Source organism: Sarcophilus harrisii, chromosome 5 (genome assembly GCF_902635505.1).
Source record: "Sarcophilus harrisii chromosome 5, mSarHar1.11, whole genome shotgun sequence".
Lineage (NCBI taxonomy): Eukaryota > Metazoa > Chordata > Mammalia > Dasyuromorphia > Dasyuridae > Sarcophilus > Sarcophilus harrisii.
In genome coordinates, this window is record NC_045430.1 from 259,089,492 (window position 1) to 259,112,875 (window position 23,384).

The 23,384-nt window shown below is 34.6% G+C and overlaps 1 protein-coding gene across 1 annotated transcript in view; it reads right to left on the minus strand.

The window, feature by feature from the left end:
• Positions 1 to 8,718: 8,718 nt before the first annotated feature.
• LOC116419550 (translation initiation factor IF-2-like) overlaps positions 8,719 to 23,384 on the minus strand; it is a 288,497-nt gene continuing 273,831 nt past the window's right edge. The window contains exon 4 of the mRNA XM_031940250.1: positions 8,719 to 10,124. The gene's annotated coding sequence lies outside the window, so the exon portion shown is untranslated. The remainder of the gene's footprint in view (positions 10,125 to 23,384) is intronic.

Sequence of the window (23,384 nt, forward strand, 5' to 3'; positions counted from 1 at the left end):
ATTGGAGGGTTAGATAACAACTGGGTAACAGACCCAGCATTTAAAAAGTTGTTGATGGTGTTCGACCTGACAATGAAATGTAATGGGAATGTATGAAATCTTACACTTATGTGGGAGAAAAATCAAGTCCATAACTACAATATGGGGAAGACAAGTCATGAGGAGACAAAAAAAAATGGTGGGTTTTGGAGTCAGCAAATAATATTGCAACCAAGGAAGTTAATGTTCATCATGGACTTCACTCAGAGCCAGGTCCTTGACAAATAGGAGGTGGTAGTATCTCTGTCCTATGTCATGGTTATACTACCTAAAAAGTATTATATTCAGTTCTGCATACCAAAATTTAGGAAGAACATTGGGCAGAAGAAAATTTTCACTGTTTTTCCTTCCTTGGAATTTTCTCCCTTATTATCTACTCTCCTAGAAAGGTATACTTTAGGTTTTATCTAAGAGTCTACATTCTTCAAAATGCCTTTTCTGATTCCCTTAAATTCTAATCTCTTCCCTCACATTATATCTAATTTATCTGGTATACAGCATGTATGTCCATAATTTTTTTTAGTATGTTATTATTTCTTTGTTTGTTTTGGTTTGTTTTTGCTTTTTGTTTTCTTTTGTTTTGCATGTTGTCTCCTTAATTACAAAGTGAGATCCTTGAGGACAGAATGTATTTTTGCTTATCTTTGTGTTCCTAGCACTTAATGGAATGGCTAGTACATAGAAGGTACTTAATAAATGCTTATTCACTTGATTTGATCTGAAAATAGGAATGTATAAATTTTAAAATTTAAATATTAAAATTAAGAAATAGTTTATTTTTCTTAAAAATAAGAGATCAGGGACTGCTAACAGATCGTAAGTTCAATATAGTTATTATGACAGTCAAATAACCCAAATCATGTAAATATCTTTGCCTCTGAATAGAGACAGTTACTATGCACACTTGGGGAAGTGATCATCCCACTGTGAACAGCCCTAGTGTGAATGTCCTGAGTTTTCATTTAGTTCTGAGTATCATATTTTAGTAGAATGTTAATCAGCAAGGTTATGTCTAGAAAAAAGGAAATAGGATAATGAAGAGTTTTGAGATCATGCAGTGTGAAGATAAGTTGATGGAGTACTAGAGAAAATGATTTGGAGAGCAGCATACTAGGCATCTTCAAGAAATGTAAAAGCAGAACTATCAAGATGAAATTAGACTTCTTCCTGGACCCTGTGGAGAGAACTAAGGGCAATTAGTGGAAGTTGTGGCCTAGATGGCAAGGAAAAATCAAAACAACCTCTTATTAACAATGAGAACTATCTGAAATTAAAATAATCTCTTTAGAGAGGAGGAAATGATTTCCTTTTCCTTGTAAGTCTTCAAGAAAGTTCTAGATGTTGCTGGGGTGTGCCATAGAGGGATTCTTTTCCTAGTATTGCTTAGTTTAAATGACTATTGAAGTCTCTTTGAGTTTGAAATTCTGAAGTTCCACAATTGAACTTCAAGTTCAATCTTATCAGTTGAAACAAAATTTCTGAAGGTAAGTAGTTGAGGAAGATGACCGAAATAGTAAAGACCAATCAATGAGATTACTGTTCTTGTATATTTTTTCAATTATACAGAAATGTTACCATCCTTATTGGATTCACTAATTCATTCTTTTATTGATTATTCATTTGTTAGTGGAACAGTTCTATCAATTCAAAGGATATCAGGGAGATAAAGATAAATGATGAATAACACAGCAATTAACTAAGTTTGGGTTTTGTCAGCAGGTTGATTCTCTTTGAGTGCAAAAAAAGTCTTTACATTTTGTATTTGTAGGTATCCAGTGTCTGTAGTTATGTAAAAGAAAAAACCACTTGCAAAAGAAAGTCTCTCACAGAGACATTGGCATTGATTATACTTAGACACATTTCATCAGTGAAGGAGGGTGTCAGAAATCTATCTTCCTTTTAACTGATATGGTTTTTCCTATAATCTATTGCTATTAAAAATGTGCTAACCCATGCTGGATAGCCAGTTCAATGGCCAAAATGTTTCAAGTGCTTGAAGACTAGTTGAAAAGAAGAGTATTAGCTAGTGAGCAATCAGGAGGAGGTCTTGGAATTATGCTCTTTACTTTGACCCTCAAGAGATTGATCACCCAAACACGATATGAATGACCCTGTCACAATGGGCATGAACACATAAAAGGCAAGACCCTCAGTTCCACCTCTTCGCTGCTTCCTGATCACTATTGTCATCAGAAGGGCCATGACTCCTAGAACCAAAGGCCTCAGTGGAACACAAAACTAAAAAGTCACTCTGTAGAAGAAAGCTATCTCATTCTGCTACAGAGAAAAGATCATTTTAGCAGGTAGAAGATAGACTTACCATAAAACTGTCTGGACCAAGGCACATTCCAACTGTAGTAAAAATAGACATCTCTGATGCATTTATTAAATCACAAATCCTAAAATTTGAAAACCTAATATGAAGAAAATCTATGCTAGCTAAAAATCTTTTCAACATTAATCTGTAATTGTAACCTTTTCCCTTTTGTACAGAATCTTGGCTTCAAAGTAAGTTTTATGCCAAACAGAGAATAGAACAATAGGAAGAAAATTTTCCCTAGGGAAAAAATTAAGTGAAACCCTAAGTTTCCAAAATTTCCATTATTTTTCATTTTATATGGCCATCATTGATCTTGATCCCAATGAAATAAAAAAGAAAAGAATAACTATGTTAAGACAATTACCAATAGATCAAGAAACAGTCTTGGACTCAAGGAGACCTGAGTTCATGCTTCATCCCTGGGATGGAGAGACTATTTCTCTGGACACATTGCATGATTTCTTGGGGCCCTAGGCAACTCTCTAACACTATAATTAACAGAATAATTATTGATCAATATTGGTCATGATAATTTCCTATTAGGAATTTCCCCCATTAATGAAATCCTAAATTTAGTCAGGAAATTAATAGACCCAAAAATGAAAAAGAGGGTTGGAAAGAACAGATTGCATTTGTTCTAGAAAAGTGCTAGTTTTTCACCCTGGTGCAAATCCTCATCTCACTGGTTATCTCTCTGGATCAAGTCTTTCCCTTTGCTCTTTTACTCATTTTTCAGTCCTATATGACTCTTCATGACCTCTTAGGGGTCTTCTTGGCAGAGATATTGGAGTGGTTTGCCATTTCCTTCTACAGCTCATTTTGCAGAGAAGGAAACTGAGGCAGAACATGTTAAGTGTCTTGCCCAGGACCACAAAACCAGTGTATGAAGCTGGATTTGAACTCAGGAAGATGAGTCTACCTGACTCTAGACCTGACACTCTATTCTCAGCTGTCCCAAGTCTTTCCCTACCCCAGCTAATTTTCCCCTTCAGATGTCAAACTGCTTTTTTCCCGAAGCATGGATGAAATTATACATTTGTGTTCACATTTTTAATAGTGATTTTATCTTTTTGCTTCCATTCAAACCTTGAGGGTAACATCTTGCATTTTCATATGGCAACATATAATCTACCCTCTGAGCTATTCTGGTACCTTTACCCTGGGTCATCTTTGACATTTTCCAGACAGTTATTGCCAGCTCTGTATATGCTCAAAGAAAAAGACATCCCAAGTTCTAGTTTCCCATGGTTTCTGCAAAAACATATGTCAACAGTTATGTGATTTTCCTTCCTGTTCTTGCTCCTGAGCACTACTGAGAAAAGACAAAGATGGGGTGGTCCCACAAAGCCAAAAAGAGGGACTTTGAAAGTGTTTGAGACACAAAAACAAACGTTAAAGTATTTTGAAATTGTAGTTTATTCCCTTTCTATCATCTCTACTTCAGAAGGGCAGCCCAATACAGGAAATTCTATTAGAAGATTTAGGGCATTGGAAAGAGCTCTTTGGAGCATTAATCTTAAATCAATCATTATTTCTCTTATGAGATAGTGAGGGGAAAAGAATGCCTTATATATTACTGTCAGGGACAAGACATATTTTTTAATGTTTCAACTATGTTCCAATTAATGAGGATAAATACAAAAGTAAGGCAGAACCTGCTTTCAAGGGCAAACATTTCATGGTGAAGTGGTGAATAAAGAAGAAGGATGAGGAGACATATTAGATATAGGTATAGATAGATATAGATATATGCATACATACATATACACATACATATGCATGTATGTATATATATGTAGAGGGCCAGAACTCTGGAGAAGTATACTTGTAACAAGGTGTTAACTCAGTGGAATTGATGAGACAATGGCTCTCTAGTTCACAAATATACTTAGTATGGTAAGATAATGGTTCTCTAATTCACACATACATAGTTTGCTGTAATGATGTAATTGTAATAGGGTATATATATAAAGGCTAAGAAAGAATTACCAAAAAAAATTTGGTTTTGGCTAAGAAAAAAGGTTATGGAGCTATGGAATTGATCGGGTACAAATTACATTATAGTGCATGGCATAGTAATACAATACATGATAAACCCAAAGTTTGAAGCTTTTGGAACAAGATCTCATTATTTGACAAGAACTTCTGGGAAAACTAGAACACATTATGACAAAAATGAGGTATAGACCAACATCTTATGCCATATACTAAAATCAGTTCAAAGAGGGTACATGATTTGCCCATAAAGGATAATAGTATAGACAAATTAAGATAATATGGAATAATTTGTCAGTTTTATGGTTTGGGGAAAGATTTAGGACCAAAGAAGTAATAGAGAGCATTTCAAAGTACAAAGTAGATAATTTTGAATATATAAAGTTTTTTTAAATTGCATGAACAAAACCAAATGCAAACAAAATTATAAAGAAAGCAGAAAACTGGGGAAAATTCTTTTTCAAAAGTATCTTTGATAAAGATCTCTTTTCTCAAATATATAGGAAACCCAGTCAAATTTACAAAAATACAACATATTCTCCAAGAACAAGCAGTTTTCAGACAAATGAATCAAAGTTATCTATAATCATAGTTTTAAAAATGCTCTAAATCACAATTGATCAGAGAAAGGCAAATTAAAACTACTCTGAGGTACCACCTCATACCCATCAGAGTAGCTAATATGACCAAAAAAAAAAAAAAAAAAGGAAAACAGCAGATTTGAGAAAACTGGGTGCACTGTTGGTGGAATTGTGAATTGATCTGATCATTCTGGAGAGCAACTTGGAACTATGCCTAGCTATATGATGGGGCAAATCTTCTGATACAGCAATATCATTGCTAGGTCTATATCCCAAAAAACATTCAAAAAAGGGAAAAGGACATATTTCTTTTTTTTTCAAATTCTTTTTTATTTATTAACTGTTTACTTCTTATGATCCTGTGGTAAGGGACAGGTCAATTCTCCTAGAGCCTCCACAGCTGTGGATCATAACATCTGGAGGAGTTGCAGGGCAGCCTTTGCTGATACAGGTGTTGCAGACTGGGAATGAGATAAATTAGATCAGAGGGAAGAGGAGAGGTCAGACAACGCAATGGCCTCTCAGTCAGAGAGTTCAGAGAACAGCAACTGCCTCTCAGTCTCCTTGTATCATCCTCTCACAAGAGAAGATCCATTCTGGTTTGGATCTCCAGCAGCCACTGTCAGGGGGCTCCCGTTTACTCCAACAGCTCTCCTGTGTATTCCAACAATCCTGATTGGGTAATATTATATTAATGATTACAAAATAAAGAGATAAAAAAGAATTGACAGCCAAATAAATATGTGAGGTTCAAAAGGTTATAGAACTGTGAAACATTAGTAAGTATAACAGAATGTTGAATAGAAATATTGTTGAAAAGAATATTTTCTGTTAAATATATATGTATGTATAAATGTATTTTTCTCTTCCATAATAATGTAATTGTCTTGAGGATGGAGCATGTTTCATTTTTGCCTTTATATACTCAGTACCTATTATACAACATATACTTCTTTTTTTTATTTTATTTTTTTTTGTTTTTTTTTATTTTATTTTATTTTTTTATACAACATATACTTCTAATAATTGTTGTTGTTATTGACTTTCTGATAAAAGTGGTAATCAGATGATCTGGACTCCACGCCTACCTTTATGAAAGGACCTTTGTCTACAAAAATATAGCAACTTTTTTTTTTTTTTTTTTTTTTTTTTGTGATGGCTAAGGACTGGAAATCAAAGGGAGGATCATAAATCAGGAAATGGACAAATAAACTGTGATATATAGAATACAATTGTGCTTTTAGAAATGACAAGCAGGATGGTTTAAGAAAAACCTAGAAAGACTTAAATGAACTAATGCATAGTGAAATGAAGAGAACCAGGAGAATGTTGTACACAATAAGAGCAATATTGTTTGATAAAGAATTGTGAATGACTTAGCTAGTCTCAGCAACACAATGATCCAATACAGTTCCAAAGGACATATGATAAAGTATATGATCTACCTCCAGAAAGAATTGATATTGATTAAATACAGACCAAAGCATACTTATTTTTACTTTTTTTTCTTTCCCCTTTTTCATCTTTTGAGTTTTCTTGTAGAAAAATACCATTATAGACAAGTTTTATATAAGTAAATATATATATATATATATATATATATACTTATTTTATTACATTGTCTTCCATTCTTCTGGATTTCAGAATCTAGCCACTTTATTTTCCAACTTAACAACAAAACACACATGGATAAAACATGTTTCTTTGTTTCTTTAGGAAACCAGGAACAGAAATATACAAATAGAACAATAAAAATGGAAGAAGCAAAATATTTACTTTTTCTCTCATTGGCATAGGATGAAAAATCCCATATTGTAACAACACATATTTGCAAAGTGTTTGAGAGTTGGAATATGACTTAATATAGAAAAGAGCCTAATAACTTTCCCAAGATCATAGATATAAGAAAGAAATCTAAGACTTTTCCTAGGTCTTTAAGGCCCTAACTAAATATTCTAGTTTTATTATCACACTGTCTCTTCACGTATGAGGTCTGTCCAAAAATCCTATGAGTAGTAGCACTGTGAGGATTGTGCATGGGAAGTATTTCTGGACTCAACATTTTTGAATATATGAGAACACTGAGTCCAATATCATCTTATTAAGAGGATGAAAAATATCCATCAATGTCAGTTTCCATAATTGTGGTCAGTCACTGCAATAATCATAATTCTTAAGTCTTGTTGCTAATTTTAAAAATTTTCTCCTTGGTTCTGCTTATTTTACTCTGCATTAATTCATGGATTTCTTTTGCATTTCTTCTGAAATAGTCCTTTTTTCATCACTTCAGCCATTCTCCAATTGAAAGGTGATGCTTTTCTTTTCCAGTTTTCTCAACACTACAAAGAGATGCTATACTGTTTGAGATACACACACACACACACACACACACACACACACACACACACACACCCCTCTTGTTTCTTTGATGACTTTGACAGATAGAACTATTTGGGGTACTAAAAAGTAACTGGACATAGGTATTTTAGTGACTTTTTGACCATACTTCAGAAATGATTTCCAGAACAATTGAACTTGCTCACACCTCTACCCTAAGATCCTGCCAGACCTTTGTTTTACAGATGAGAAAACTGAGACACCTAAAGAGTAACTGTTTCAGAGTTTTACATCTTGTATGACTCAGGAGATGGATTTGAACTCCAAGTTTAATGTCTTTCCAGTCCTTCTGCCTTAAAAACAAGAATGAGTCACCGGCGTTGATACTTCAACAACTCTGTATATGGTGATAGTCTTTCCCAATCATGACAGTGTTTATGTTCATTTCTACCATGGGAGAAAAAAAAAATTGGTTACCTTCAAGGAAAATATTAAATTTTCTTGTCATCTTGTTTTCTATCCAAAGTAATATCAAGCTGAACTCATTAAAGTTTTTGTGTTGATACTCTTTGTCATAAAGTGGGATGAAAAAGGATGTTGCAACATCCACTAAGAAAGTTGTGGGAGTTTGCATATTTCAAAAGATGACACAATTTAGCTAAAAAGACAGATACCCCTACCACTTTGTTAATGTGATTTATAATGTGAATATGATCAGAACCAAGAAATGAATGAATGTGGTAATTTTGCAATCACCATGGCAAACAAAAATCATTTGAGGAATGTTTATGCTGAAGAAGAGAAGACTCAAGTAATGGGTGGAAGATATGATAGCTATGTTCAGATATTTGAAAGGTTTTCATTTGGAAGAACAATTAATTTTTTTCTAGAGAGAAAAAATTGGTGGAAGAGGCAGAGGCAAATTTACGTTGAAGTAAGGAAATATTTCCCCTAATTAGTGGTATTTAACAGTGTAATGGAATATGGATTGCATGACCACTACTGAAATTATTTTAGAGAAGATTTTCATTCATTATGGGATTTGAAGTAAACTTTTGATGTGACTTTCCACACTGATATTTGGTGATTTTGATATCTCCTAAGGTTTGCCTCTTAGCATACCGTGGGTAACAAAGATGACATACAACAGTGAATCCTTTGGCCCCAATAAACATTTTCAAAAAGAGTTTGTTAATAGTTTGTGATTGGCTATTAAATTTATTTAATATGGAAGCCTGAGTACAAATTCCATATTTCTTGTCTCATTAAATGAACCATCATCTATTGTAGCTATACACTACTGGGGACTCAGGAAGCAACCTCTAAACTTTAATTTGTCTGGATTATTTCAGAAATGAAACTGTGATTTTGTTAGTATGGATATTCTCTTAACTACCTCTTACTATATTCTTTTGTATTTTAAAATATATTCTTTCAGATTTGCCAAATTAATGAAAAGAATGAAAATAACATTTATTTAGCAATTATGTTCAAAGAACTATACCAATATGAAAAAACATCATCTTATGACTAATTAGGTAATAATTATCTTTAAATTTAGGCTGGTTTTCAGACAACAGATATCAGTAATCACTGATTGGTTCTATCAAATTCATAAGTCTCCCAACTTAGAATGACTTAACAGACTCTGAATACTACTGGAAGAGTAAGTTCCCACCAAAACTCTAACATTATGTAAAAAAATTTTTTTTCAAAACTTTGTAAAATTACATTTTCCTTTCTAAAACTTCCGAACAAACAGCCTTTATTCTATAGAATTCAGCACCACACTTTAATTGCTCTATCTTCTATCACTCCTGGTCTCTTCTTCATTTGGTAAATTCTTTCTAGAATTTCAGTTTTAAGAAAGAATGCAGAACAACTGAATTTCATTTTCTGGACTTTGCCATTATCCTCTGGGAATACTTCCTTCCCTCTCTGTTTTTCAGTTTCTTTTTATGTTTTGTCTTTCCTTATTAGAACATAAGTTCCTTGAAAGTAGGGACTTTGTTTTTTATTTGTATTTCTATTCCCAGTGTTTATCACAGGATTTGGCACAAAATATTCCCTTAATGAGTGCTTGCCAGCTAATTGATCTTTTCACTAAAACTTGGGACATATAGAACAAAGGATATTATTTTTCCAAAGCTTGTCAAAATTAGATTTCCATTTTTTGAGCCTTGTACTATCCTAGGCAATATGAATAACCAGGGAAGCTAGCCATACTCATACTTTCTAGACACAGTGCATAGATAATGTCATTAATCATCTCCTGAGTCAACTTTAGACAGTTAATAAAAATGAAAACTCATTGCACAAAAGAAAAAATTGCTTAGCTTGAATATTTTATTATTATTTATGTCTAGGCAACAGAAAATGGCTTTGAAACAATAAATATATGGCTTGCATAATTGAGAGCAGGTTGTCAGTACAAGTTCAAGAATAAATCCTTAGCATAAAAGGTAATATTAAAAAACTGTTTTTGCTAATCTAATAAACAAATCATGTCATTAACATGTTGTTAATTTAAATAGAAAATCCTCTGATGAATAACCCTTTATATTTATGGTAAGCTTTTTTTATTCCTTCCAAGGTACTCAACCATGAAGATGATGGCATTAATCTGTCTAACATTATCTTTGCATTTTCCTTTGGTGAATGTATTTGGTTAAATACTGAATAAGTACACATATATTGTAGTTGTGTTTGAAAGTTGGGATAAGGTATTATAGACGTAACTATCAATTTGGATAATATTAATTTTTTCTTCTCATATATTAGCACCAATAAAACAAGTGATCTTTACTCTTCTCTGTGACCTGTAGGAGCTGATGAATATATAAACATTTCATCTGTGGAAACAAAAAATTTTAACAGATTTTAAAATTCTGTTCAACACACTGACTGATCATCTCACCAAAAGATTGATGATAAATCATTCTATTTACATGCTAGCATAAAGGTGATAGATTTTAGACACAAAAAATCATAGATAGATATAGATACAGATATTGATGTGAACAGTGTGGCAATTTGCTTAGCTGAGTTTTGCATTTTTCCCCTTCTTTTACAATATGAATGGGTAGGAGGGAGGGAAAACAACATTCATTGTTAATTGGAAAAATAAAGTGAAAAATTTTAAATATTCATTGCTTAGAATTATCATAATTATAAATCAGAAGATGTTTTTATTGATGAAAGACAGTTAAAAACTCTGGTCTTAGAATCAGAAATTTGACCTTCATAGCCTGAAGACTTTCCCAACTCCTCTTAAATTTATTTCTTTCCTTCTATTAATAATTTCCTATATGTTAACTATACAACTGATTTATACCTATCAGTTTGTTCTTTTCACATAAGGTTAGGGACTGTCTTTTGACTCTTTTTGGATCCCAAGTGCTTGGCACAGTACTTGGCTTAAAGTGGGTGCTTAAGAGATATTTATTGACTGACTGACTGACTGATTGGATATTTTACTAACACTGGGAATATAAGTTATCAACCACTTCACTGTAGTAGAAGGTACCAGGGAAGTAATAATCCCAATTTTGATTTGGTCAAGTTACATGTGGAAGGTTTTTTTCATTCTGTCACATTTTAGAAATGGTGTTAATAAGCTGTAATATAAGAAGACAGACAATATGTGCAGTCATTCTTCAAATATTTATTAAGTCCCTACTATGTACATGTACAAACAAGTGTGACAATCAATTTGAGACACAAAGAAAGGCAAAAAGTAACTCCTGTTGCTAAGAAGTTCATATTTTTATAAATAAATACATAGAGATAAGATATTTGCAGAGGAAATATTAAGGTAATTGAAAAGGGAGGCATTTCTCACTGTGAGGATTAGGAAAGGGCTCCAGAAGAAAGGAATATATGATCTAATTCTTTTTTTGTTGTTATCATTTACAATAGTAGTCCAATATATGTTAAGCATTGTAGAAATATATGTTAAATATTATGTGTGCATACATATTTATATAATTATTGTGCTGCACAAGAAAAATCACATTAAACCAGTAAAAAAAAAAGCAAAATAAAATGCAAGCAAATAACAACAACAAAAAGAGTGACAATGCTATGCTGTGGTCCACACTTCAGTTCCATGGTCCTCTCTCTGGGTATATCGATGGCTCTCTTCATCACTGAACAATTGGAATCATCTCATTGTTGAAGAGAGCCACATCCATCAGAATTGATATGATCTAATTCTTAAAAGAGGCAAAGAAATTGAAGTAAGGAGAGAAGGCATCCTATCATGGAGAACAACCAAAAAATAAACAAGAAAATGGGATCTTCTTGTTCAGTCCTATCAATTGTATTTTATTTTTTCTTTGAAAAACTGCCTGTTCATATCCCTTGTTGCTGTTCAGTCATTTTTCATTTATATCCAACTTTTTGTGACTCCTTTTGAAGTTTTCTTGGCAAATAATATTGGAGTGATTTTCCATTTCCTTTTCTAGCTCATTTTACAGATGAAAAAAACTGAGACAGAGTGAAATGATTTGCCCAGCTTCTCACAGCTGATATGTGTTTGAGGCTGGATTTGAACTCAGGGAAACAAGTATTTCTGATTGCAAGTCCAGTGCTCTAAATAGTACGCCAATTAATTGTACATTTCCAGGAGTGTTAAGTAGACCAGTGCAACTGAGTAAGTCTGTGATAAACATCTTCTTAAGACTGAGTGGATCCTGAAGTTAGTTAGGCCCTTAATAAATGCTTATTGACTATCATTTGTGAGAGTTCATTACAAAGAAAGGCAAAAGACAGTCTCTATCTTTGAGAACCTCATATCTTATGGGAAAGACAACATTCAAACAATCATGTACAAATAAACATTTTATGAGATATACTGGAATTAATCAGCAGAAGAAAGGCACCAGAATTAAGAAATATTGGAGAAATGGTTCCATAGAAAGTAGGATTTTAGATGAATTATGAAGTGAGTCAAGGAATCAGAGAAAAGAAAGGTAAACATCCCAGGCATAGAGGAGAACCAATGAAAAAGCTCAGACATGACAGTGAGGATATCTTGTTCCAAGAACAGTGACTAGGTCAGAGAATGAGCAAAGGAGCAGAACAAGGTTTAACAAGGCTGGAAAGGTGGTGGTGGGACAGTAGAAGCTAGATTATAAAACTGAATGAAAAATGAAAAAGAGGATTTTATTTTGAAACTATATATGATAGGGAGTTCCTGATGTTTACTGACATAGAACAGCATTTTAGGGAAATATATTATGGGCTGGAAAAAGAGAGGCTTGTGGACAAAAGATTGATAGGCTATTGTAATAGATCAGGTATGATGCTATGAGATCCTGCAATCAGGGGTTGGTCAGACAGGGAAAGTGGCATATTCACAAGATGATGCAAATGTGAAATCGACAAGCTGTGACAATAGATTAGATATGGAGAGCTAGGAGATAATGAGGAATCCAGGAAAACACCTAGACTGTAAGAATGGGAGATTAGAAGGATGCCATGTGCCCTTACCAACAAAAAGGAAGGTAGGGTTTGAGAGAAATTTAATAAGTTCAGTTTTGATATGTTGTGTAAGATGTTTATTAGAAGTCATAAATATTGCAAAAGAAGATTTTATATTTGATGGTAGAAAAAAATAAGAACCAGTGGATCTGATTGGATAGAAAGGCAGCATAATTAGGCCCATGTTTACAAAGAAATCATCTTGGTAGTTGAATGGGAAAAGGGGAGAGACTTGAGTCAGAAAGATCATTTTGAAGGATATTTCTTGACGATAGTCCAGACAATAGATGATATGGACTTTACAAGTAGGATGCATCCTGAGTGGAAATCAAGCAACATACAAGAGAAACAATATGAATGTAGAAACATCAATGATGTGGTGAACTGTATATGTAAAGTGAGAGAGAGGGGAAAGTCGAGGATGATGTTAATCTTGAAAGACAAGGTGACTGGGATAAAGGTGCTCACTTTGACAATAATAGGGCAGTTCATAAAGTGAAAAGGGGCATTTTGGTGAGAAGAATAATTAATTATGTTGTGGATACGTTGAGTTTGTGGGCATACAATTTGAGATCTCCCAAGACAGAGTGGGAAATGTGTAATAGTAGTACCACAAAAGATGGCAAAGGATTAAGTGAACAACAATTTAATAGAGCTGTGTGTGTGTGTGTGTGTGTGTGTGTGTGTATTTGTGTATGTTGGACAGGGTAGAAATCTGACTTCAAATATTTGAAAGGCTATCATATAGAAGAGGAATAGTTGTCTGTTTCCAGGAACTATGTATTGATTTTCCAAATAGATATTGTTGGATATTTAATATAAGGTAAAAACTTCCCAATTATGACATCTATTACATATTAGAATAAAGTGCCCCCCAAAATAGTGGACTCCCTAGAAAATGGCCACTTATCTGGGGAATTGTAGAAGACATTATTCTTCTGCTTGGAAGTTAGACCAAATGATATACCAAGTCCTTTCTAAATCTGAGATGCTGCAATTTTCAATGTTAGTGTTTTCATGACTTAACTATATATAGTTTTTTTTTCTTTTAAGCTTTTCTATTTCTTTTTTTATTATAACTTTTTATTGACAGAACCCATGCCAGAATAATTTTTTACAACATTATCCCTTGCACTCACTTCTTTTCCAATTTTTCCCCTCTCTCCTTCCACTCCCTCCCCTAGATGGCAAGCAGTCCTATATATGTTGAATATGTCGCAGTATATCCTAGATACAATATATGTGTGCAGAACTAAACAGTTCTCTTGTTGCACAGGAAGAATTGGATTCAGAAGGTAAAAATAACCTGGGAAGAAAGACAAAAATGAAAACAGTTTACATTCATTTCCCAGTGTTCTTTCTTTGGGTGTAGCTGCTTCTGTCCATCATTGATCAATTGAAATTGAATCTCTTTGTCAAATGAATCCACTTCCATCAGAATACATCTTCATACAGTATCGTTGTTGAAGTATATAATGATCTCCTGGTTCTGCTCATTTCACTCAGCATCAATTCATGTAAGTCTCTCCAAGCCTCTCTATATTCATCCTGCCAGTCATTTCTTACAGAACAATAATATTCCATAACATTCATATACCACAATTTACCCAACCATTCTCCAATTGATGGGCATCCACTCAGTTTCCAGCTTCTAGCCACTACAAACAGGGCTGCCACAAACATTTTGGCACATACAGGTCCCTTTCCCTTCTTTAGTATGTCTTTGGGGTATAAATCCCGTATTAACTATATATAATTAACCTCTATTTGTGCTGTCATCTCTTTAGGGACTTACTATGCTTTCAGGTTTTGCCATTAAACAAATGATACTTTCTTTGAGATAACTTTTTTTTTTTTTTTTCTGAAGCAATTGGGGTTAAGCGACTTGCCCAGGGTCACACAGCTAGAAGTATTAAGTGTGTGAGGCCAGATTTGAACTCAGGTCCTCCTGAATTCAGGGCTGGTGTTCTATTCACTACACCACCTAGCCGCCCTGAGATAATTTTTAATGCCATAATTGTTGACAATGAAGGTTCTCAAAAAAGGACCACAACACACGCATATACTACTTTTCTTTAATGTATATGTATATAAGTCAATGTATAGTGTCTGAGCATTGAGAATCTAATGAAAATAAAATTAAATATGCATTTAAAAGCTTCTAAATAAAAGCAGAAATGATTTCATTGGCATTAGGGATAGAGTTAGGTGCTATTTACCCACTTGGCAATCTGACTACTCTTAGCTTTATTTATAATTCTGCTCCACATTTGTGGACCTTTCTCTGACTGATTCTTTTGCCATTATGGTTTATCTTGTAAACACTAAAGAACTTGTAAAATGCATCTTGTCTGCCTCTTTAACACTAATGGTTCCTATAGAGTCATTCTATTTTATCATACAAATTTATGTGTTATTGACACAGGCAGATATAAGCTCCAAAGTTGTTATGCTTTCATGTCAATGACACCCATGGGACTCTTTAATGCATAGATTATTGACACACTCATCAAAGTGGCTGACACATATGCTCTAAACTCATGTGCTGAAAACACAATTGCTATTTTTAGAAGGAGAGGCCAATTTCTTGGACCAAAAAATAGCCTGTTTTCCTGAACAACTTTTCATCTCATATTTTGAGAAATTCCTTGAAATTAAAAGCCAAGATAGAGAATCAGGAGTCAAAGGCTTCTATATTTATTTATACATTTTATTCAATCATGTCCAACTCTTTGTGACCCCATGGACCATAGCAAATCAATGCTGTACATGAAGTCCATGATAATGGAGTGGGTTGCCACTTCTTTATCTACTGGATTAAAGCAAACAGGACTTAAGTGACTTGCCTAGGACCACTCAGCTAGTAAGTACCTGAGGCTGGATTTGAACTCAGGTCTTTCTGACTCCAAGCCTAGTACTCTATTTGCTGAGCCATAAAACTGACCTTATTGCTTCTCAGTTAGGGGGTCACTGAATATCTCTGAGCTTTAAGACACAAATCCTCAATGTTTAAGCAGATGTCAAGTAGATCAAGACCTTGCTGAGAATCCAGAGTCAAGTGAAAAAAATGGAAGATATTCTCTAAGGGAACCATTTTTGTTTTCCCCCAGATTACTACTGTCCCTATGCCTCATCTCATGGTGTTCTCTGATTCCACTGCCTAGTGTAACTATTCCTAGATCACAACCCTCAGATGCTCCTTCCCCAGGACCTGCTTTAGCTTTTCTCCAGAATTCTGAGGCTATGCTCTAAACTTCTGGGGAATCGATTTTTCCTCCAGCCAAAAGATTTGTTTTTGTTTTAAATTTCTAGTTTAATGCCTTAAATATTGTCAAGGTGCTTTTAAATCTGTAATCACATTACGGCTTTCTTGCTTATTTTTAAACAAAATACTTCATTTTCCATTTCCATCCTTTTACTCTGGCCATTTCCCATGTCTGGAATCATTCATATCTTCATTTCTACCTTTAGGAGTCCCTTGTTTCTTATGTTGTTTTTTTTTTTTTTTTTTGTCCTTAATAATCAAAGAGAACCAATAACATCATGGTGTTATGTTATTGTAGAGGACTGAAACTTTGGAGAAGTATACTTGAAACAAGGATACTTACAACAGGTGTTCACTCAGTTGAATTGATGACATGATGGTGCTTTAGTTTACATAAACTTAGTTCTTAGCATGGTGATGTAACAGTTCTCTAGTTCACACATACATAGTGTGCTGTAGTGATATAATCATACCAATGTATTTAAGGGCTGAAAAGGACTAGAAATGGGACATTTCATCTTTGACCAGCCTCCTGGTGGCTGTCTTGCCTTCATCACTTCTCTACTAAGATCAAGGACTTGGGCTGATCCCAAGGTCCTCCAGAGAGCTAGCCCAAACATTACATATCATTATGTGTGGGAATTGGATCTAAGAGGGCAGAGTTGCACAGAGTTGTCTATTCCACTTTCTTTCCTATAGACATCAGAGAGACCTGGCTTGAACTCAAGTTCTCCTGACTCTAGGACTAGCTCTGTATGCACTGTGCCATCTAGCTACCCCTAATTATTTTTTAATAAGTAAAAGAGACCATTCTTTGCCTCAGTTCTTACCTATTCCTTTTCACTACACTGATGTTGCCTTAGACAAACTGAGACCTAGGAAAAGTTTAAAAGTCTTTAAAAGTACAATGCTTCTCCCTGTACCTGAGGCCATCAGGTCATCCTGATCTATATCCTGACACTGTACCCAAATGGTTGTAAGGAGAGAGCGAGGCTGGTGATTTTGCCTTGTCTCACTTAAATTCAACCTACTTACAAGTCATGATACCACTGTACTGACTTCAGAATCTTCTTTGAGAAGGAAGGACAAAGAACAATTCCAAATATTAAAGTTCCTCTTGCCTATACAGAATTCCATTGATTTTCCACCCCTATAACTCAGTTATGAAGACATGGATGGCAAAAAGCAACTAGGTTTAAAATACATCATTAAGATGGTAGGTCCTGAACTTGACATAAGTCTTAAAGACTGTCTAGTCCAATCTCTTCATTTTATAAATTAGTTTAGGATTTAGAAGAAATAACTTGCCCAAGGTCACACAAGATCTGGTAAGAATATTTCCTCTAGCAATCAAGTAGTCATTGAGTCATCAATGAGAATTCATTGAGGACATGCCATGTGCCTGTAACTCAAATAAAATACTGCTTATCCTCAAGGGTTTACATTCCAATGAGGTGACAAAGCATACATATATTGGGATATACATTACATAGGAAAGAATTCAATTTAAGTTTGAGAAGGAGTAACATATACTGGGGAAATTAGGAAGAGCTTCATCTGGGAGAAGGGACTTGAGCTCAGTCTTTTTAAAAAATATATTTTATTTCATTATTTTCCAGTTATATATAATAATTCTTAAAATTTATTTTAAAAAATATACCCTCCCTCTCAACCTTCCCCAACCCTTAAAAAACAATATTTTGATTACACAAGTGAGGTGATAAAAAACATTTCCATATTAGACATGTTGCAAAAGAAAATAAAACACACACACAAAAAGAAAAAAAGAAAGAAAGATTTTTAAAATATGCTTTTAAATGAACTCTTAGAGTTCATCAATTCTCTTTCTCGAGATGGACAGCATTTTTCATCATGGTTCCCATAGAATTATTTTAGATCATTATCTTAGACAGAGTAGCCATGTCTTTCACAGGCGATCATATTTACAATACTTTGGGGAGACTGTTCCCATTGGTTCTGTTGTGCTCAGTCTTGAGGGAAACTAGGGTTTCTGAGAGGGAGAATGAAGAAACTAGACATATTTCAGGAGTAGATAGGGGGATGGTACTAAGGTGCAGACAAAGAGCTTTGTACCTGCTCTGCATCTAGAAGTATTAGTGAATTGTCTATGACACTGAAAAGCTATTGTCTAAGAACATTCAACAAGAGAGAGAGAGCCAGAGAGAAACACAAAGAGAGACACAGAGAGAAAGAGACAGACTGAGAGAGAGAAATAGAGTAAAACATTGAGTGATTCAGATAGGAGAGCTAGAGATACAGAAACAGAAAGATAGACACAGAGAGCCAGACAGTGGAGAGAAAAAGATACAGAAACAAAGAAGATACAGATAGAAAGAATGAGAGACAGCCATAAGAGAAAGAGACAGGTAAAGAGACACAACGACAAGACAGAAAGAGAGGGATGCAGGAATAGAAATAGAGAAAGAGATGGAAGGCAAGGGGAAAAGAGGAAGAGGAACAGGGAGAAGGGATCAAACAACTAGGTAAGAGAGAAAAGGAATAATAAACTCATGAAAAAGACTAAACTACCAGAAAGGAAGATCAAGAGCTCCAAAAGATGGGTTAGCAAAGATAAAGACTCCTCTCTCCTCAAAAAGAACAAACCTGTGCATATCTTAGGGAATCTGTCCTTCAGCTTCATCAGATTTAGACCTGCTTTGGCCTCACAAATAAATGCCCTTGTTTCTCTGCTCCATCTCTGTCACATGGCCACAGTCACCTTCTATATGATGCCTTCCTTGATCCCACAGTCACCAGTCCCTCCCCTAACACAGTGTTTATTTTGGATGTGGTTATTCTGCAGAGGCTTCTATGGGTATCTGCTATCTCCCCATGTAGGCTGTAAGCTTCTTAATGACACGGACTTCACTGCTTTTTCCTTTTCTCCTTGGTGCCTAGAACAGTGCCCTGTCACACAGTATATATAGTGAGTTTATCCATTAACTAATCAATTATTGTTGCTCTTCAGGCTTGGTGCTCCCTGTAAAGTCTAGTAGGTCCTTTTCCAGGCACCAAGGATCACCTAGTGTGCCTCATTCCTTTAAGGAATGCTTTTTTTCTTTTAAAAGGATGATGGTTCATGGCTTGTTCACTATCATCTACTTGGCTGATTCTTGTTATTGCTCTGCTTTCCAAAAGGAATCATGGCTTGCTTCTGTAGGGAGAATTGTGAAGCCTCAATTCTTTTTCCCTGTCACATTTATTTCTTCTTTTTTACTGACTGCAAATGTGGCAGTCAATCTTTTACACTCCTCCTGGCTGGGGTACAGAGAATGTCTCTTGCAATGCCTGTTTCCTCCATGTGCTGGCTGTTCCCCCTTTTGTCAGTCACAGATTTCTTCTGAATCTCTCTATGACCCAGACTTCAACCAGATACACAAAAAGCACCAGGAAGCCAAAGAAGAGAGCATGAAGAGAAATATCTCTAAACAAAAGCGTATGAAATTCAAGAAATGTTATGAATGATAAGTTATATCATTATGCTCTATATGTTATATGACATCTATATTTGACATGACTCCAACCTATATAATGTAATTAGAACCATGTATTTGCATTATAACTATGTTGCCTAGAATCCTTGAATTTGGAACAAAAATGATTTGAACCAGGAGCAATTAAATTGTCCAGATCTTCCATGACACAGGAATGATGCATCTGCTACCAAAAAAAATATTCCTTTAAAAAAATGTATCACCACAGGACCCACATGTGCAAATATTTTTGTAGCAGCCCTTTTTGCAGTGGCAAGGAACTGGAAACTGAGTAGATGCCCATCAGGTAGAGAATGGCTGAACAAGTTTTGGTTTATGAATGTTATGGAATATTATTGTTCTATAAAAACGATCAACAGGATGGTTTCAGAGAGGTCTGGAAAGATTTACATGAACCAATGCTGAGTGAAGTGATAGAACCAAGAGAACATTGTATGCAGCAATATCAAGATTATATGATGATCAGCTGTGATAGACTTGGCTCTTCTCAGCAATGTAGTGATTTAGGCCAATTCCAATAAACTTTTGATGGAGAGAGCCATCTGCACCCAGAGAGAGGACTATGGGGACTGCATGTGGATCACAAGATAGTATTTTTAGCTTTTACTGATGTTTGCTTGCTTTTTGTTTTCTTTCTCATTTTTTTCCTTTTTGATAGGATTTTTCTTGTACAGAATATTAATTATGGAAATATGTATAGAGGAACTGCACATTTAACATATATTGTATTACTTGCTTTTAGGATTGGGGCTAGAAGGAAGAGAAGGAGAAAAATTTGGAACACAAGATTTTGCATGGGTGAATGTTGAAAACTATCTTTGCATATATCTTGAAAGTAAAAACTATTATTTAAAAATGTCACTAGATAATAAAATCAATATATCACAAACCCTTTTTCCTTTGCAGAAACCTATTATGATCACAGAATTAGGGAAATTCCAGTGACCAAAATGACAGAACTAGCACTCAGATTAAATTTAAATTATATCAGATACTGATTTAAATCTGGATATGATCAGAAATGTGCCATTGAATAAGGGCAGCTCAGTATCACAGTAGATGGATCACCATTTCTGGGGGCAGGAAGACCTCCAACATTTTCTAGCAGTGTGACCTTCACTACCTGAACCATTTAATCCTCTTTGCCTCAGTTTCTTCATCTGTGAAATGAGTTGGAGAAGGAAATGGAAAACATTCCATTTAGTATTATTGAGAAATCCCTAAATGGGGTCACTTAAAAATCAGACAGAACTGAAAAATGACTAAACATGAATGCTTCTATATAAATGAAATTTTTCATCATAAGATTAGGCACAGAATTTCAGAGATAAAAGGGATCTTTAACAATTAGGTGAAGACTAGCATCTTTTTCAGAACAGTATTTGAAAATGAAAAAAAAAAAAAACCAAACAGGATGACAAGAAATTAATTATAAGGAAATATAATAGAAATAAAATAGAATCAAAATATTTTCTTCTAAAAATTTACACCCCTCAGATTAAAAAACCCTGCTTTCAAACATATTCAATGAGTGGACAACCATCCTTTGCTTGAAGAATCCCCATGAGGGAAACCTACTGACTTGTAATGTGTCAACCTGTTATACTTGTGGATATCTCTAATTGTCGAGGTTTTTCTTTTTTCCCTCAAGGCTTTCCTACTTCCACCTTATAATGTTATGATTGGTTTTCTGGAGGTCTTTAGACCAGCCTTCATTTCAGCAGAGTAATCACCATGAGAATAGCCAGGGATAAAGTCCAAATTCTTTATTGTCTCCTTGCCTGGGGCTGGGCTAATTTTCTGGAGGCCTTCAGATGGGACTTGCTTTCAGTGGAGAAATGAAGGTGGACAGGCCAGCCATACAGTATTGGGACATGGAAGTGACTGTCTCTACTCCAGTCCTTGTTGTCTCTTATATACTCTATTATAATTACATCATCATAGGTGTCAATCTTATGGAACTATAGTAAGTACTAAGTACATGTACTGAACTAGAGAACTATTAAGCACCATGCTAAACTACATAACCACTATCTTGTCAATTCCACTGACTTAACACCATGTAAGAATCCTGGTTTCAAGTACAGAGTTCTGGCCCATTACACCATCTATTGCTTTTAATTCTCTCTTCAATACAAACAGAAAAAAAAAGCATCTTAATAAGTGGCAATCTTTCAAATAGCTGAAGAATACCAATGTTCTCTCCTGTATTCAAACTTCCTTTTCTCCAGGCCAACCATGGAGTTCTCATTAAAGCTTTTACCATTCATTTTTTTTCCCTCCTTCTCTTTTCTATCTTATGAACATGTCACTTAAAATTGAATATTACATTCCAGACCAATGCTAAGTATAGCAGACTATAGTTTCCTCATTCCTAAAGGCTATACCTTTTGTAATCTCAAATTTTGCTTCATTAGCTTTCAAGGTTGCTGGATCACTGTTTATTCATACAACCTCTTAAGATCTCCAGATTTTTTTTTTTTTTTTTTTTTTTTTTTTTTTTTTTTTTTTTTTGGTGTACTAGCATCTTATTATGCCTTCCTGGAGGGATTATGGTAGGTGATTATGGATAGGGATTATATGGAGGTGTAGGGCCTCATATAGGATTCCAGCTTAGCTAATTCTTGACCTGTATTATTTTTGGGAAATCATTTAAATTCTCTGAGTCTTACTTTCCTCACTTGTTAAAAAAAAGGGGGAAATAAATAAACAAGTACTGAGGTCCATTTCAGCTCTAAATCTATAGTACCTTGATCTTCATAGCTTTTGGATAAAGTCTAAAGAAGCTCTTATTTAAGGGAAAGGGCATAACCCTTGATTTCATTATTAGCAAGAACTCCTAAGAATAGCTGTTTTTTTTTTAATTGATCTGAGTTGATCTTTCTCTATCAATAAATACTAATCTTAGGGAATTCCTGGACACTGCGAGGTTAAGTGGTCTTCCCAGAGTCACACAACTAATATGCATGAGAGGCAGGTTTTCAAGCTAATTCTTCCTGACTTTAAAGCCAATTCACTCATAGCCAAAATAATTGAATATTTCAGAAATTAGAAAATTAATAAAAGTGCTTGAGGTTGATGAATGCTTATCCTATTGAAAGAGTTATCGAATGTCACTCCTTACATATCTGAGGGTCATGTCTGTTCATTGTGATCTATATCTTGCATTGGATCCAGAGGATTCTGGGGGAGAGAATGAAACTGGGTGATGTTGCAAAGCTCACCCTTACTTAAATCCAACTCATTTGCAGGCCATGGTATCCCCTCTGAAGTCATGGTCCTCTTAGAGAATCAGGGACAAACAACAACATCTACTGTCACCTGCATATCCAGCCCTCCTTCATTCCTTCCCTTGATTCTTAAATATTTTTTGTTGACTCATGTTCACTTACAAAGCTACAAGGTAATAATAATAGCTAATCTTTATATAATACTTACTATGTCCTAGAACACTGCATTAAGCACTTTACAACTATTATCTTATTTGATTTTTACAACCCTATTATTCCATTTTTACAGAAGAAAAAATTGAGGTAAACAGAGGTTAATTCATTTATCCATAGCCACACAGTTAGTAAATGTATAAAATGACATTTGAGCTGCACATGGCAGTATGGTGTTCTAAAAACCAGGACAGAGGATCTGATTGTAATTCTCAACTTTGAAACTAACAAGTTGTGTGATCAAGAATGAATCACTTAAATTTTCAGAACCTCAATTGCTTTGTCTACAAAATGAGTATATCAATAAACTTACATCACCCACTTCATTGGACTTGTGGCCCACTAGAAGCAGGTCATATGTATTAGTTAGGTCATTAAAGGCTTATCTAAAGCAAGATGGATCCT